The following is a 14,297-nucleotide window of genomic DNA, read 5'->3' on the forward strand; positions in this document are numbered from 1 at the left end:
CCTCGGCGACACAGAAGACGGCCGAGGGCGATTTCCTCCAGGTGGTGCTGTAGATGGGACATGCGTTGGCGGAGAAGGAGAGGAACTGTGTTTCTTCGTAGCCTTCTTGGAAGTATGATGTTTAGATGAAGGAGGAACCGATGGTTGTGAAGTTGCGGTACGTAAAAACTCTTCACGAGAATGCTCTTTTTTCGAAGACTTGGCATCTGACTTCTGGGCTCGAGATTTAGCAGAACCTGACGAAGGGTGAGCCATAGACTGGGCAGGCGAAAGTGGTGAGGTTGAACGGGCGATCTTTGCGCTGGCCGATCTGACGACCGTGGTATTAAAGGTGAGGTCGCAAGTCTGCGTGGCCGCCTCCTTTGTTGGCCGAGGAGATGCAAGGACAGTGCTGTATTTTCCTTTCTGAGGCACAGTGGGCTGTCGACTGGCGAGTAACTTTCGAGCAGCAAAGGTCGACACCTTTTCCTTCACTCTTATTTCCTGGATGAGTTTTTCGTCCTTAAAAACGGGGCAATCTCGAGAGGAAGCAGCGTGGTCACCCATACAGTTGATGCAGCGAGGGGATGAAGGTGGACAAGCACCCTCATGGGCATCCTTGCCACACGTAACACATTTGGCCGGATTGGAACAGGACTGGCTGGTGTGATTGAACCGCTGACATCGATAGCAACGCGTAGGGTTTGGGACATAAGGGCGAACGGAAATTATCTCATAGCCTGCTTTGATTTTTGATGGGAGTTGAACTTTATCAAATGTCAAGAAGACAGTGCGGGTTGGAATGATGTTCGAGTCAACCCTTTTCATAACCCGATGAACAGCTGTGACGCCCTGGTCAGAAAGGTAGTGCTGAATTTCTTTGTCAGACAATCCATCGAGGGAGCGTGTATAAACGACTCCACGCGAGGAATTTAAGGTACAGTGCGGTTCCACCCGGACAGGGAAGGTGTGGAGCAGAGAAGTACGCAGCAATTTTTGAGCCTGGAGGGCACTGTGTGTTTCCAACAACAGGGTGCCATTCCGTAATCTGGAACAAGACTTTACAGGACCCGCAATTGCGTCGACACCTTTCTGAATAATGAAAGGGTTGACCGTGGAAAAGTCGTGACCTTCGTCAGACCGAGAAACAACAAGGAACTGTGGCAACGATGGAAGAACCGTCTGTGGCTGAGACTCAGTGAACTTACGTTTGTGAGCAGACATAGTGGAAGGTGAGAAAACCATTGCGGAAGAATCCCCCATGATTACCGGCGTCTCCGATGGCGCGCTCCTCCCTTGTGGGGGCCCTCACCGAGGGCACACCCGCCTTAGGTGATTGTTCACACCTCAGGTCACACCTCCCGACAAACGGACGGAGGGACCAATCGGCACTTTCGGAAGGTATCAGCTCGGGTAATCACCCCTCCCTGGGCCTGGCCGTTACCAGGGGGTACGTACGTGTCCTACCTGTCTACCCGGGGCGGGGAATTACGCGTTACCCCGTCACCGGCTACGCATGGAAGTGTGTGGGTCGGCCTTCAGACACGCACAGGGAGGAAAAAAGAGAAAGGGAAAGGAAAGAAGAGGGGGTCTCAAACGCCGCAGCGGAGAAAAGGGCAAGGAGAAGAGGGAAGGAAAAGGGAAGGAAAAGAGAAGGACAGAGGAAGGACGAGGACTTGTAAGTGTAGAAAGCAAGTAAGTTGGAAAAGTTTCGAGCGTCCGTCTCCGGACGTAGGCAGAAACCATACTCCCAGAGGGGGAGAAAGGGAAGGAAAGAGCCAGAGGTGAGGGGGGGGGGGCGAAGATGGGGGACGGGGAGGGATGCGGAAAGGGAAGGGAAGGTATGCAGCCCGGAAAGGAAGGAGGGCCACATTAGCTCGGGGTCCCGTGCTCGCTACACACGTGTCCACAAAAGAGTTGTGGACCCCCTGCGGGGGGGTATATAAAGCGTGTCGGGTAAGCGTGAAACAGTGGAACCGTTCTACCGCGGAAACGGAGCGATTTGTCTGTCGTCCAAAAGGGCAAGATCACTGGCTTTCGGGAAAAGTGTGGAAGCATTTCCGACACGGCTACGTCTGTAAACTGTCACGTGCCACCGTGGTTAGAGCATACTGTGCGTGGCAAGAAGGCGCTGTCGAAAACCGGCGCCTAAGGTCCTGTTGTGCACCTCGGGCCACAGATGACAGGGTGAACGAAGGCTGCGAAGATGTGTACGGGTGAAGAGACGTGTAACTGTTGAGCAGCTGACAGCCCAGACAACCATAGGGGCTACCACGAGTGTCTCCTCAGCGACCTTTGCTGCATGAAGGTCTCCGCAGCAGGAGCCTGGGTCATGCACCCATGCTGACTGCTGTTCACTGGTGACGAAGGCTGGAAATTGCACGCCAGTACCGCAGCTAGGAGTCCGCTGAATGGCCTTTTCTGGTGAATCACGTTTTATGCGACAAATTGTCGTTGAGGTGTACGGCCCTGCAATAATCGTCACAAGGATCCAGGTCGGAGGAGGGGCCTTATGGTCTGAGGAATGTTTTCGTGGCACACCCTGGGTGATCTCGTCATTCTGGAAGGTGCAATAGTTCAACAAAAGTTTTCATCTATCCTTGGCGACCGTGTACGCCCCTACTTGCAGCTTTTTTTTTTTCCTTTCTTTCTTCGCATGACGACATCTACTAGCAGGACAATGTAATGTGTAATACAACTTGCAGTGTTCGTGCGTGAGTGAGTTGACCGTACTCGCCGCCCACCAAACTCACCCAACTTAAACAGAATCTAGAAAGTGGGACTACCTCCATCGGGATGTTCACGTCATAGATGGTTAAACGTGAAACCTAGCACAGTTGCCTACGACACTGGAGTCGGCATTGCTCCACATCCACCACCTTCTAGAACATCACTGACACTTGCTCTACGCCCAAGCTGCAAAAGGTGGTTATTCAGGTTCTTGACAGGAGTTCGCCTTAATGTGACTGGAACCTGCAGATGTAAAGTTGAGGCTATATGCATACCAAAAGAAAGGGTTCAATACATTTTATTGTCTCCAGCCAAGAACAATAACCTTTACGCAGATTGTGTCAAATGTAGTGGGCATTAATCAACATTTCTAGTAGTATTTGGATTTTGCATAATTCAGTTTTCTTAACACACTAAATTTTTTTGGCGCAGAAATGTATCTTCTCGACCTAGGAGAGAGCAACGAGTGTAAATATTGTAATCCATACATACTGTAGTGACTGTGTGTCGACTTCCAGACACAGTAATCGCTGTTAATTCATCCTCTAGTTAAAATGTATGCCAGCCGTTAAGTTGTCGTCCCGTTCGATATGTGTACGTCTCTGATTTTCGCAGAAGGATGCTTCGAACGGGAACGTTATGACAGGAATGCCTTCAGCAGGCTGCGGACACTATAGAAGAAAATCCTGGCGGTCGGTTGACTTACTACGGAGCGGAGTTTTCAGTCCCTATTGAGGAGACGGCCAGCACAAAGAAGTCTCTTCTCTCCAAGATACAGCAGTTCTTGTCTTCTCAAACGCCGGACCACGGTGCCGTATTTTCATCGAGTAAGTACATCGTAGGAGTATTCCTTTTAGTACAGCCATTGTAGCTGAGTTTCACGATATATTAACTGAATGTCACTTTGTCTGAGACCATCTTCTGACTAACAAGGTTGCAGACTACGCAGAGGTAGGTGACAGTCCCTACGGCGCCTTGTTCTATACAACCACTGCTTGCAGGGAGGAGCGTCCGGACGCTTCATCGGACAGCAGGCTGTCGCCCGTACACCAGCTGATCACTGACGGTTTTGGCTTTCTCTCCTCTTATGTCGACCTCTCTCTCTCTCTCTCTCTCTCTCTCTCTGGATCCGTAGAAATGTGGAATTATCTACGATCATTGTCCAAGTCTTTTTCTTAGACCACAAGTGGCAGACAGATCTTGAGCTTCAATATCACCGTTTGTATGCGAGAAAAATCTTTGTTTCTAATATCAGATTGCTAGAACCTTAGCCTGCATTTCAGTACTACAGAACGAGGCTGTACAAAAAATCCCGATAAGTGCGAGCACAACTCGCGCATCCAAGGTTCCGTACAAACTCAATTATATATGTACGTAGATAGTTTATCCATCCCGGGAATCCGGAATTTCAGTCATTTTTGACTGTTAGACTATTGATATCGATACTAGAAACATATTAAATTATTTGGCAAAAATGGCCATAACATTTGATTGCATTGACATAGAAGCTTAAATTATTTGCATTGCCAAGGGACCATAGACCTTAGTATCATAAATGTTCACCCTTTTCTGAGGGAAAAAAGGTCTTAACAGACGGACACACAGGCATTAGGTTAACAAATGACCAAAAAATTTTTTTCGTGTGGTAACAATTTTCGGATTGTTGTTTCCCTTACTTTTACTATAAAAACGTTGCTTATTGTCGAATTTCAGAGTTCCAGATCAACGGGAAGTACCCTATAGGTTTTGATGAGAGACTTTCCGAGTATCAAAATATATTATGTAAATGGCGGTATCTTTTGATTGCATTGATGTACAGGCTTAAATTTTTTACACCTCCAACGGACCATAAACCTTAGTATGTGACATCACTTTCAACTTGATGCGTCTGTCTGCATCTGAGAAGCAGGGTTTCTAAAAGTCTGACAGATAGAGACAGACGGCAAAACGATCCTACAAGGGTTCCGTTTTTAGAGACTGAGATGCGGAACCGTAAATAGAACATACTGATCAGCTGCAATAACCAATCTCCCTGTTTGTTTTCACTTCTTATAGTTGCGTATAGATTCCTCGGATATAGTGAGATGGCAAACAAGCCCATAAAACACCCTTGCCTGCTAGTAGAACACGATGTGTGTTACGTTACCGATTAGGTCAGGAATTAATTGGCGAGTGGAAATTGGAAACGTTTTGAGTGCCATTTTTTTATTACAAAATTTGTTTCCCGTGCTACTGTGTTCTCGGTGTTCTGTATCATGTTTCTAGACTTGATGCAAGTGACAGACGGCGGATAAAGTCCTTCAGAGATGCGTTAGCACACGGCTCATACGAGTAGTCTTTGCGCCAACCTTTTTCCACCTGCAATTCCAAAATTTAAAATATCTCAGAACTGGTTTTTGTTCACTATAATGCTACTGATTAAAAACATTTCTGTACTTGTACAATCACAAATAAAACATAATGCGTCAGCATTACTGGCACTTGGAACAAAAACATCCTTGCTGCTTTTTGTCGAAAATTGATATTTTTGAGACCATTGTTGTCTACAAAGTACATGTTGATTCTTGCAAAGAAGAAAACAGCAACCAGCCACTATTACCAATCCTAGTTATTTACACAAATAGTGCCGTCACAGGTTTCGAACCGACAGTTTTATCTTCAGACTGTTGTTCACATTTATATTATCATCGCTGTTTACGTTAGTTGTAGGATAAAAGTAGTCAGCAACTAAAGTAAACAGCAACAAACAATATAAACGTGAGGAGCCGACTGAAGATGAACCTGTCAGTTAGAAACCGATGACGGAGAAATTTGTGCAACTAAATAGCGTTGTTGGTAGTGGTTGGTCTTCTTCTTTGGGAGAATAGATCTGTAAAATCTTTCTCATTAACAGCTTTGACCAGTCCGTTTCCTGGAGTGGAATTTAGAACATTCTTAAAAAATATTGCTTTCCTATTTTTTCTTTTTTTTTGGCATGATACGGAGAGCAGCATAACTGTGGGATATCGGAATAACTTTTCAATTGTTTGTATACAAATCAATTTTGTAGAAAGACACACACTTTTTTTTTCATTGTCCTGTCAAATGCCAGATTTGGCACTTGGAACGTTTCCCATTTGTTTCTGCCGCTTAGCTTAACTAGACACCACCTGACGCGAACACAGAGGTAACAGGAAGAAAGCAATCCGCTCTCCGACTGCCCCTACGTACAAGAACGGGCTATCGCTGGACTGTAAAGCTGTAGGCTGCAGATAAAGTTCTATTCCCTTATAGCTCTAGCGGCTACTTTTGTCGCAAAGTATGAACTTCTCGACTCCGTCATGAGTGGCGGTAAAGGCGTGCCGTTACCCACAGTCACCGGCGAGAAGCAAACTGCAGAAGAACATTACGACCAGCCGCGCAGCGGTGGTGCACTAGTACGACCACGGCCAACGAATGTCGTGGCAGCAGCTGCTGCGACCTGGGCTGGTCTGGGCTGCGGCTCTCCGGAACGGCTTGCAGTCGTTTGCTCGCAGATCGGTCGCGAGATGGAGGTTACGGAAACAGACACGGCTGTGTGCCTCTGGAAGTATGATGCGAAACGAAAGAAACTGGCCATGTGCGAGGAGGACTCGAGCTCTGACTATTCCTCACTAACTTAATTATCTGTACCGGCGTCGGCCTCGGCGTGATAAACTTGCCGTGTGTGCGGGTGGCGTGCGGGATAAATTTCGGCCTTCTCGGATTTGCTAGGTCCTTCTCGGAAGAAACCAGTTTTCTTTCGTGGCCGGATGCCCTTCCTGCCACCACCCCGAACCCCCCCTCCCCCCCCCCCCCCCCCACCAGGACATAAGGAGTGTACCCCAGCTGTTTGCGTCTGGTGTAAACCATGAAATTGTGCGAACGTCTGTGAGTTGTGGAACTGAGGCGGAACGTGGGGACCAGCCCTGTATTCACCTAGCGGGACGTGGAAAACAGCCAAAAAACAACATCCATGCTGGCCGGCATACCGGCCCTCTTCGTTAATCCACCGGAAGGATTCGATTCTCGGAAGTACCCAATATAGTACAACATTTCATCTAGTACTGCGGTGTGACATTTTCTGGTCGGCACAACTCTCTTCAGTATGGCAGAATTGTGGTGTCAGCGTTGTTTACCCTTTGGTATTTGTTTGAGGTATTAAGGACGCTTACATGTCACGTGGCTGTTTGCACAAAAAAGTGCAGTCTAGCGATCTATCGTCTGAAGCCTTTAAAATGACTGTGAATGACAGAAGAGAGGGATGAGAATTTTCAATACGTATTATGCAGTTACTTACGTGACGGGCATTGATAGTCTGTTATGAAACAATATTACTATATCGTGATGAAGGAATTTAAAGATTGAGTGGACAGTGAAAAAGAATAAGATTACAACGCTCGACACACGGGATTCATTGTTCTGTCCATCAAGAAGCACGTTGTGCTAAGTTTACTGGCACACAACACGTGAAGAAACTAGTGGTACGAATAGTAACATTTTTGAAGTCGCACGCTTTATTCCAGTGTCAGTTGCAATAGTATTCGATGAAACTGAACAAAGAGTGTGGAGACTTTATATATTATTGCAACATACGTTGTTTTAGTCAAGCGACATGCCTCCAACGATTTTTTTATTTAGAGCCCTCTGTTGTTGAAATTATGAAGGCAAAAGGAGTGAAGGAACGAAAATTATGGCATCTTGAATGGGTTGCAGACGTCGCATTTTAAGCAGACTCCACTGCACACTGCCCATAATAAGATACTGCAAGGTGCGAAACAACTTCTGATTTCATGGGGTGTATTGAAAAAGAAAATCGCGTCATAGAAGGAACGGATTCTGAAAAGCACAGTCCTGTTCCCTAAGCTCACGGGCGCTAAAGAGAACGCGAGGACTGACGAATTCATTGTGACCTTAAAACAATTACAAGGATACTTTCCTAAACGTTTCGAGGACACTTCCAATCTTCTGTTTTCGAGACCGTTAGCCTATCCAGTTGAAAGCGCTCCTGTGCGTGTGCATGTGCATCATGTGCAGATCTAATTATTATTCGGCAATGTAATTCACGATTTAATGATAAATCCTTTCACGTTAAAACTGTCCATGACGCCTACATTGCTTTCCTCAGGTGGAGTCTCCACAGTTCCATAATGAGGAGGCAATAGTGCTACAACATCGCTGTCGATGTATTTGTGTACGAGACCTTTTCTTGATTATGATCTAACTAAGTCAAGATTACGTGGCAACTTGAGAGCGAAAATCTCTTAAATTATCTGCGCCTGTCCACATGCCTACATTACTTTGTACCACATAAAAATTTTTTATGTCTTCAGTGTGCCAAAAATAACTAAAAATATTGAAAATGTCTTGTCATCTATGTTACAGAGAAATGCGTAATACAAAACCAAGTCGTATGCAGTGTGAGTGCAATGCCATTTGGATGAGGCGCATTCGCAGTTTTCCCCTCTCCCGCTTCCTCACGCACAGACAGCGTGGCGTGGCTGTGTGAGCAAATGTGCAGGGAGGCAGAGCGATAAAATGGTTCAATGACTTAACTTCTGAGGTCATCAGCCGCCTAGAACTTAGAACTACTTGAACTTAACTAACCTAAGGACATCAAACATCCATGCCCGAGGCAGGATTCGAACCTGCGACCGTAGCGGTCGCTCGGCTCCAGACTGTAGCGTCTAGAATCGCACGGCCACTCCGGTCGGCTGCAGAGCGATAAGGCGCTCGTTCCAGCGCAAGGTTGGTGAGCCAACTTTTTGGCCACCCCTGATCTTTACAGACATTTCACCCATTTCGGGAATCGAGAAACTCTACGATTTTTGCCTGTCATCGACATTGATAGTGGCAAGATATCGATCCCGATTTTCGAGAATGTTTTGATTTAAAGTCTGAATTCAAATAACAAATGACGAAAGAAATATTTTTCCTATGATATAATTACATATTAAAACTTTTCTTTTTTACTTGTACTGTGAAACCTTGGTTCTTTCAAATTTTATGATTCTAGGTCAACGGGAAGTAGCCTGCAGATTTTGATGAGTGACTTTACGAGGATCGAAAGATGCCACATAAATGACCGTATCTTCCGATTGCATCGATTTAGAAGCTCATATTTATCACACAGCCACTGTAATTTCTGCGGGTTAGCCACACAGGTTAGAAATGAGTCTTCAAAATGGCTTCAAATGGCTCTGAGCACTATGGGACTTAACATCTATGGTCATCAGTCCCATAGAACTACTTAAACCTAACTAACCTAAGGACGTCACACAACACCCAGTAATCACGAGGCGGAGAAAATCCCTGACCCCGCGGGGAATCGAACCCGGGAACCCGCGCGTGGGAAGCGAGAACGCTACCGTACGACCACGAGCTGCGGACCAATTTGGAGTCTGTAGTCTTTGCAATAGTCTCGTCAGTCTTAATTACTGTCTTCTTTCTCATTTTTCCCATCGACATATAAAATTAATCAGTCAAACTGCTGGGCGTGGAACTCTGCGTCTTGTGGAAGATTCTTTACTAATGTTTACATTAATACAAGAAGTTTATCCAAATGTTTATTACTCTTTCTGTTCTATCGTTCAGAGCCTTTCTTACTGCCATAGCGGCTTCCACTGCAGCTCCACATGCCTATTGCAAAAGGCTCGTTCTCGTGCCACTGATGCAAAAAATAGTCATAGAAGTCCTAAACCTTTTGGTTTTCATGCGTGCACTTTCAGGGGTGGATGTGCTGGAGCTGGACACATCCTTACATGGCACCGTATTGCTTCGTTTTCCTTACAGGGAGGAACACGGCCGCAACACTGAACTTGTTTCCACGAACATTGGATAAATTAATAATTGAAATACATAATGTCTGTTTCAGGAAACAAGCTTCTAGTTGATTGGACAATAGCAACTTCGAAGTCCATCGCGAGAGACGCGCTGTGTACCATCCACGAACGTTGCTTTCAGTACGTTTAAAAAGACGTTCAAATATTTCTCGTCTTTTGTCCATTAACAAACCTTAGACAGCATAAATAGCGTTGGTTTCCTCCCAAGAACTAGGAACATTAGCTTTAAGCAGCGTTTCTCAACCTTTCAGTACTTGCGAACGAATTTTCAATCTTAATTTTCATCGCCATCCAGTCCTCATATGAAAACACATACAATGAGGCAACAAAAGTTATGGGATACTTCTGGTATGGTGTCTGACCATATTTTTCCCGGCGTAGTACAGCACCTCGACGCGGCATGGACTCAACAAGGCGTTTACAAAGTGCCCTGCAGAAACATTGAACCATGATGCCTCTATAGCCGTTCATAATTGTAAAAGTGTTTGTGCTCGAACTGACCTACCGATCATGTCCCACATATACTCGATGGGATTCCAGTCAGGCCATCTGGGTAGCCAGATTATTTGATCGAACTGTCCACAGTGTTCTTCAAACCAATGGCGAACAATTGTGACCTGGTGACAGGGCGCATTGTCATACATAAAAGTTCCATTGTGGTTTGGGACCACCAAGTCCATGAATGGCTGCAGGTAGCCGAATATAACAATTTTCGGTTAATGGTTGGTTCAGTTGGATCAGAGGATGCACACCATTCCATGTCTACACAGCCCACACCATTATGGAGCGAACAGCGCGACTGCTACGGTCGCAGGTTCGATTCCTGCCTCGGGCATGGATGTGTGTGATGTCCTTAGGTTAGTTAGGTTTAAGTAGTTCCAAGTTCTAGGGGACTGATGACCTTAGAAGTTAAGTCCCATAGTGCCCAGAGCCATTTTGAACCATTATGGAGCCAGCACCAGCGTGCGCAATGTCTTGTTCGCAGCTTGGGCCCATGGCTCATTGGGGTCTGCACCATACTTGAACCCCACCATTAGCTCTTCCAAAGTGAAATCGGGACTCATCTGACCAGGCCACGGCTTCCCAGTCACCTAGGGCCCAAGCTGTATGGTCATGAGTCCAGGAGAGGCGCTGCAGGCGATGTCATGCTGTTAGCAAAGGCAATCGCGTCTGCCACGTGCTGCCATGGACCATTAACGTCTAATTTCGCCGCACTGCCCGAACGAATACGTTCGTCGTACGTCGTACATTGCATACTGCTGTTCCTTCAGTGATGCTTGTTTTTTAGCGCTGACAACTCTAGACGTACACTGCCGCTTTCGGTCGGTAAATTATGACCGTCGGCCACTAGGTTGTCATTGGTGAGAGGTAATACTAGAAATTTGGTGTTCTCAACTTATCCTTGAGACTGGAGATCTCGGAATATTGAATTCTCTAACGATTTCCTAAAGGGAAAGTCCCATGCATTTAGCTCCAACTACTATTCCACTTTCAGAGTCTGTTAATTCCCGTCAGGCGGCCATGATCAAGTCAGAAACCCTTTCAGGTGACTCACCTGAGATCATATGACAGCTCCAGCAACGCATTACTCTTTTAGACCTTGTGTACGCCATACTATCACCTTCTGTAAATGAGCATTGCGCTATCTCATAATTTTGTCACCTCAGTGTATATAATGCATTCTGCGTATTTTGACGCTAAAGCTACAAACCTTAAAAATTACCAAGACTGACTAAATTTATTGCTACTGCGCAATATCGGTCTGCTACGTTGACAAAACCAGAATCTACTGACGATCTATTGCTTCCGTCTCGCAGGAAGTACGCGAAACGTTGACGAATTACGTAATTCGACAAATTTCTCTCTGTAACTCTGATCCAAGGAAGTCATTAATAAATAATGAAGTTATTTTCAATGTAGTACTGAAACATTAATTATTAATTGCATTGTGCAGAACCGGTAAAGTCTTAGTGCGCTGTGTCGGGGTGAATGTGAATTTAAATGTTTTATTATACTAGAATATATTTTGTTTTGCTTTCCTTTCAGTGAATTAATTTTAAATTCATATTTTTTTCTTTTCAATGTGGTCACGCCCCCCTAGATGGAAGGGGGACCGACAGGTTGAGAATCGCTTACGTGAAGTGTAGAGTACTGTCCAAACTGGTTACTTGAAGTTTCCTTTTCCAGTAACACGTCGCAGGCAGCGGCGGACGGGCCAGTATATCGTACTCGCACTTCTGAAACGGCCTGTTCCGCAGTCCGCTACCTGAAATTTCACCGGCTGAGCACAAATGTCAACACATTCCATCTGCACTCAGATCACACTCCACACATCTGCCGAAACACCCCGCTTCGCCCCGCTGTCCCTCCACGGACGTTGACTCCATCCGCAGTGATCCCCGACAACTGGATGGCCACATACGAAATAGCCTTCCCTGATAGACTCCAAACGCAAACTGACATTTTACTACCGACTGGGATTGATCTGAGTAGGCGCCGGAACTTGCCGAACACGGAGATGTACCCAGCGGTAGAATCTACTTTTTAAGACAGTTTATGTAGCAAAATAAGTTAAGATCCTAGGTATCACACCCAGCGAGCATTCACCCTGGTGGGCTCTCATTTGTGACTAATCGACAAGAAAAAGAAATAGGAATTTCACATGATGCTCTATAGCTTTAAAAAAGGAGCCTTATACATACTGGTTGTGCAGCTTAATGGTTAAGGTGAAGTCCTCACATGTAAAAGGACGCGGGTTCGAACGTTTCAGTTGCACTGATTTTTTTTCTTTTTACTTTTAAATGACTTTGATCGTTATTTTATTCAATTAATAGGTTTAAATGAAGATGTTTTTTTTTTTTTTTGTCACATCATTTTAAAAAACCATATTAACTTTTTGGACTGCTCTCATTTTCCCTTATATCATTCTGTTTCCACTTTGAATCTTTGTGCATTTGAATTCAATTATTTTTATGTACCTGTCAAAATATTTATTATTGGAAAATGCTGATCTACCGGTTAGAAAACAAAAGACGAAATAATCTATTTGTGTTGATAGTCTAATGATGTCAAAGTATTTTTCGTTACAAGGAGTACACTCTTTGGACGGTCATCTTCATACAGGCGTTTAATATAAATTCTTACTGCATTATGCACAAAATAACGCAGATGAAGGTTTAAACGGCAGAATGGGGGGGGGGGGGGGCAAACTGCTAGGTAATCGGTCCCTTGTTCCTATAAAACACGTCCACGAGGGAAGGAATAAAACAAACAAGACTTACCGCACAAAACCTGGAGAAAAGAAAGACGCAAGAATTACAGAAGGCAACAAATACTACAATGGACAAAATAGGACAAGAAAACAACAGAAACAAGCAGAAAGGATTGATACAAGAGAGCACATGGCCGTGGCTGGCTGATCACGAGAATAAAAGGAGATAAGCCGGCCATTCTTCCTCACATTGATACCTCCAGCCTAAAAGCACTAGGGTAGAGAACACAGACTGACGTAGGACATGTGCTGAAACTTAGATGGAATGATAAAACCCCTCTTAGCATCAAACATAAAACTAAATCAGCCAATGAGGCGTTGTCAGCTAAATCTAAGGGTAACGAGTCTGGTAACAAAGTGCCGTCGCGGGGCAGCAGAACGGGACATTGCAACTGAATGTGGGCCATCGTCAACCGGCCGCCGCACCGACACTGGGGTGGGTCTTCACGGCGCAGGAGGTAGCCGTGTGACACCCAAGACTGGCCAATGTGGAGCTGGCAGAGAACCACAGAGCCCTGCGAGAGGCCCGCTTGGAGGACTTCACTCATTCGTAGCCTCCTTTATGGCACGCAGTTTATTGTGTACACCGAGATTAGGCCATTCGGTATCCCAAATCTGGAAAACGATGCGGCGTAGTACCGCGTACAGGTCAGTCTCAGAGATGCCCATCTCCAGAAGAGGTTTCCGAGTAGCCTGTTTGGCCAGCCTGTCACCAACTTCATTTCCTTGGATTCCGACGTGTCCCGAGTTCCAGACAATCAACACTGAACGACCAGACCGTTCCAGGGCACGGATGGACTACTGGATGATCGCTACGAAAGAATGGCGAGGTTCAAATGGTTCAAATGGCTCTGAGCACTATGGGACTTAACTTCTGAGGTCATCAGTCCCCTAGAACTTAGAACTACTTAAACCTAACTAACCTAAGGACATCACACACATCCATGCCCGAGGCAGGATTCGAACCTGCGACCGTAGCAGTCGCAGAATGGCGAGGGCTGTTGCTTATAAGCAGCTCAAGGAGTCACTACAGACAAGGAAGGGCTCCTCGGAGTATGAACAAATATGCTGAAGGGCACGAGCACCAACTCTTCAGTGAAAGGCAAGGAGCGCAGTTCATTTTGTCATGTGTAAGCATACGCAAAACCAACGTGACCATCAGCCATCGAGCCGTCGGTGTAAACTACTTCAGAGCCCCGGGACCCGTCAAGAATCAAGAGGAAGTGACAACGGAGAGCCTCAGGTGGAAATGAGTCCTTAAGGCCATGCGAAAGCTAGGTGACGCTGCCGCCTAGGTATACACCATGGATTGTATGAGAATGGACCTGGAGTAGAGGTGGTAAACGGAAGCACTCCAGTTCAGACAGAAGGGATTCGACGCGAATCACGATCGTAATTTCTGACCCGGGCCGCCGATGCGTGAGATAAACCATCGTGGGTGGGAAAAGGAGAAGGTAATTTGGATACTCAGGAAAGCT

General features: G+C 45.8%; 1 protein-coding gene across 1 annotated transcript in view; it reads right to left on the bottom strand.

The window, feature by feature from the left end:
* The window catches only part of LOC126412164 (feline leukemia virus subgroup C receptor-related protein 2), a 755,677-nt gene that overhangs the window by 505,601 nt on the left and 235,779 nt on the right, over positions 1-14,297 (bottom strand). The gene's annotated exons all lie outside the window — the stretch shown is intronic.

The sequence above is a fragment of the Schistocerca serialis genome, chromosome 7, assembly GCF_023864345.2.
Source record: "Schistocerca serialis cubense isolate TAMUIC-IGC-003099 chromosome 7, iqSchSeri2.2, whole genome shotgun sequence".
Classification (NCBI taxonomy): Eukaryota; Metazoa; Arthropoda; class Insecta; order Orthoptera; family Acrididae; genus Schistocerca; species Schistocerca serialis.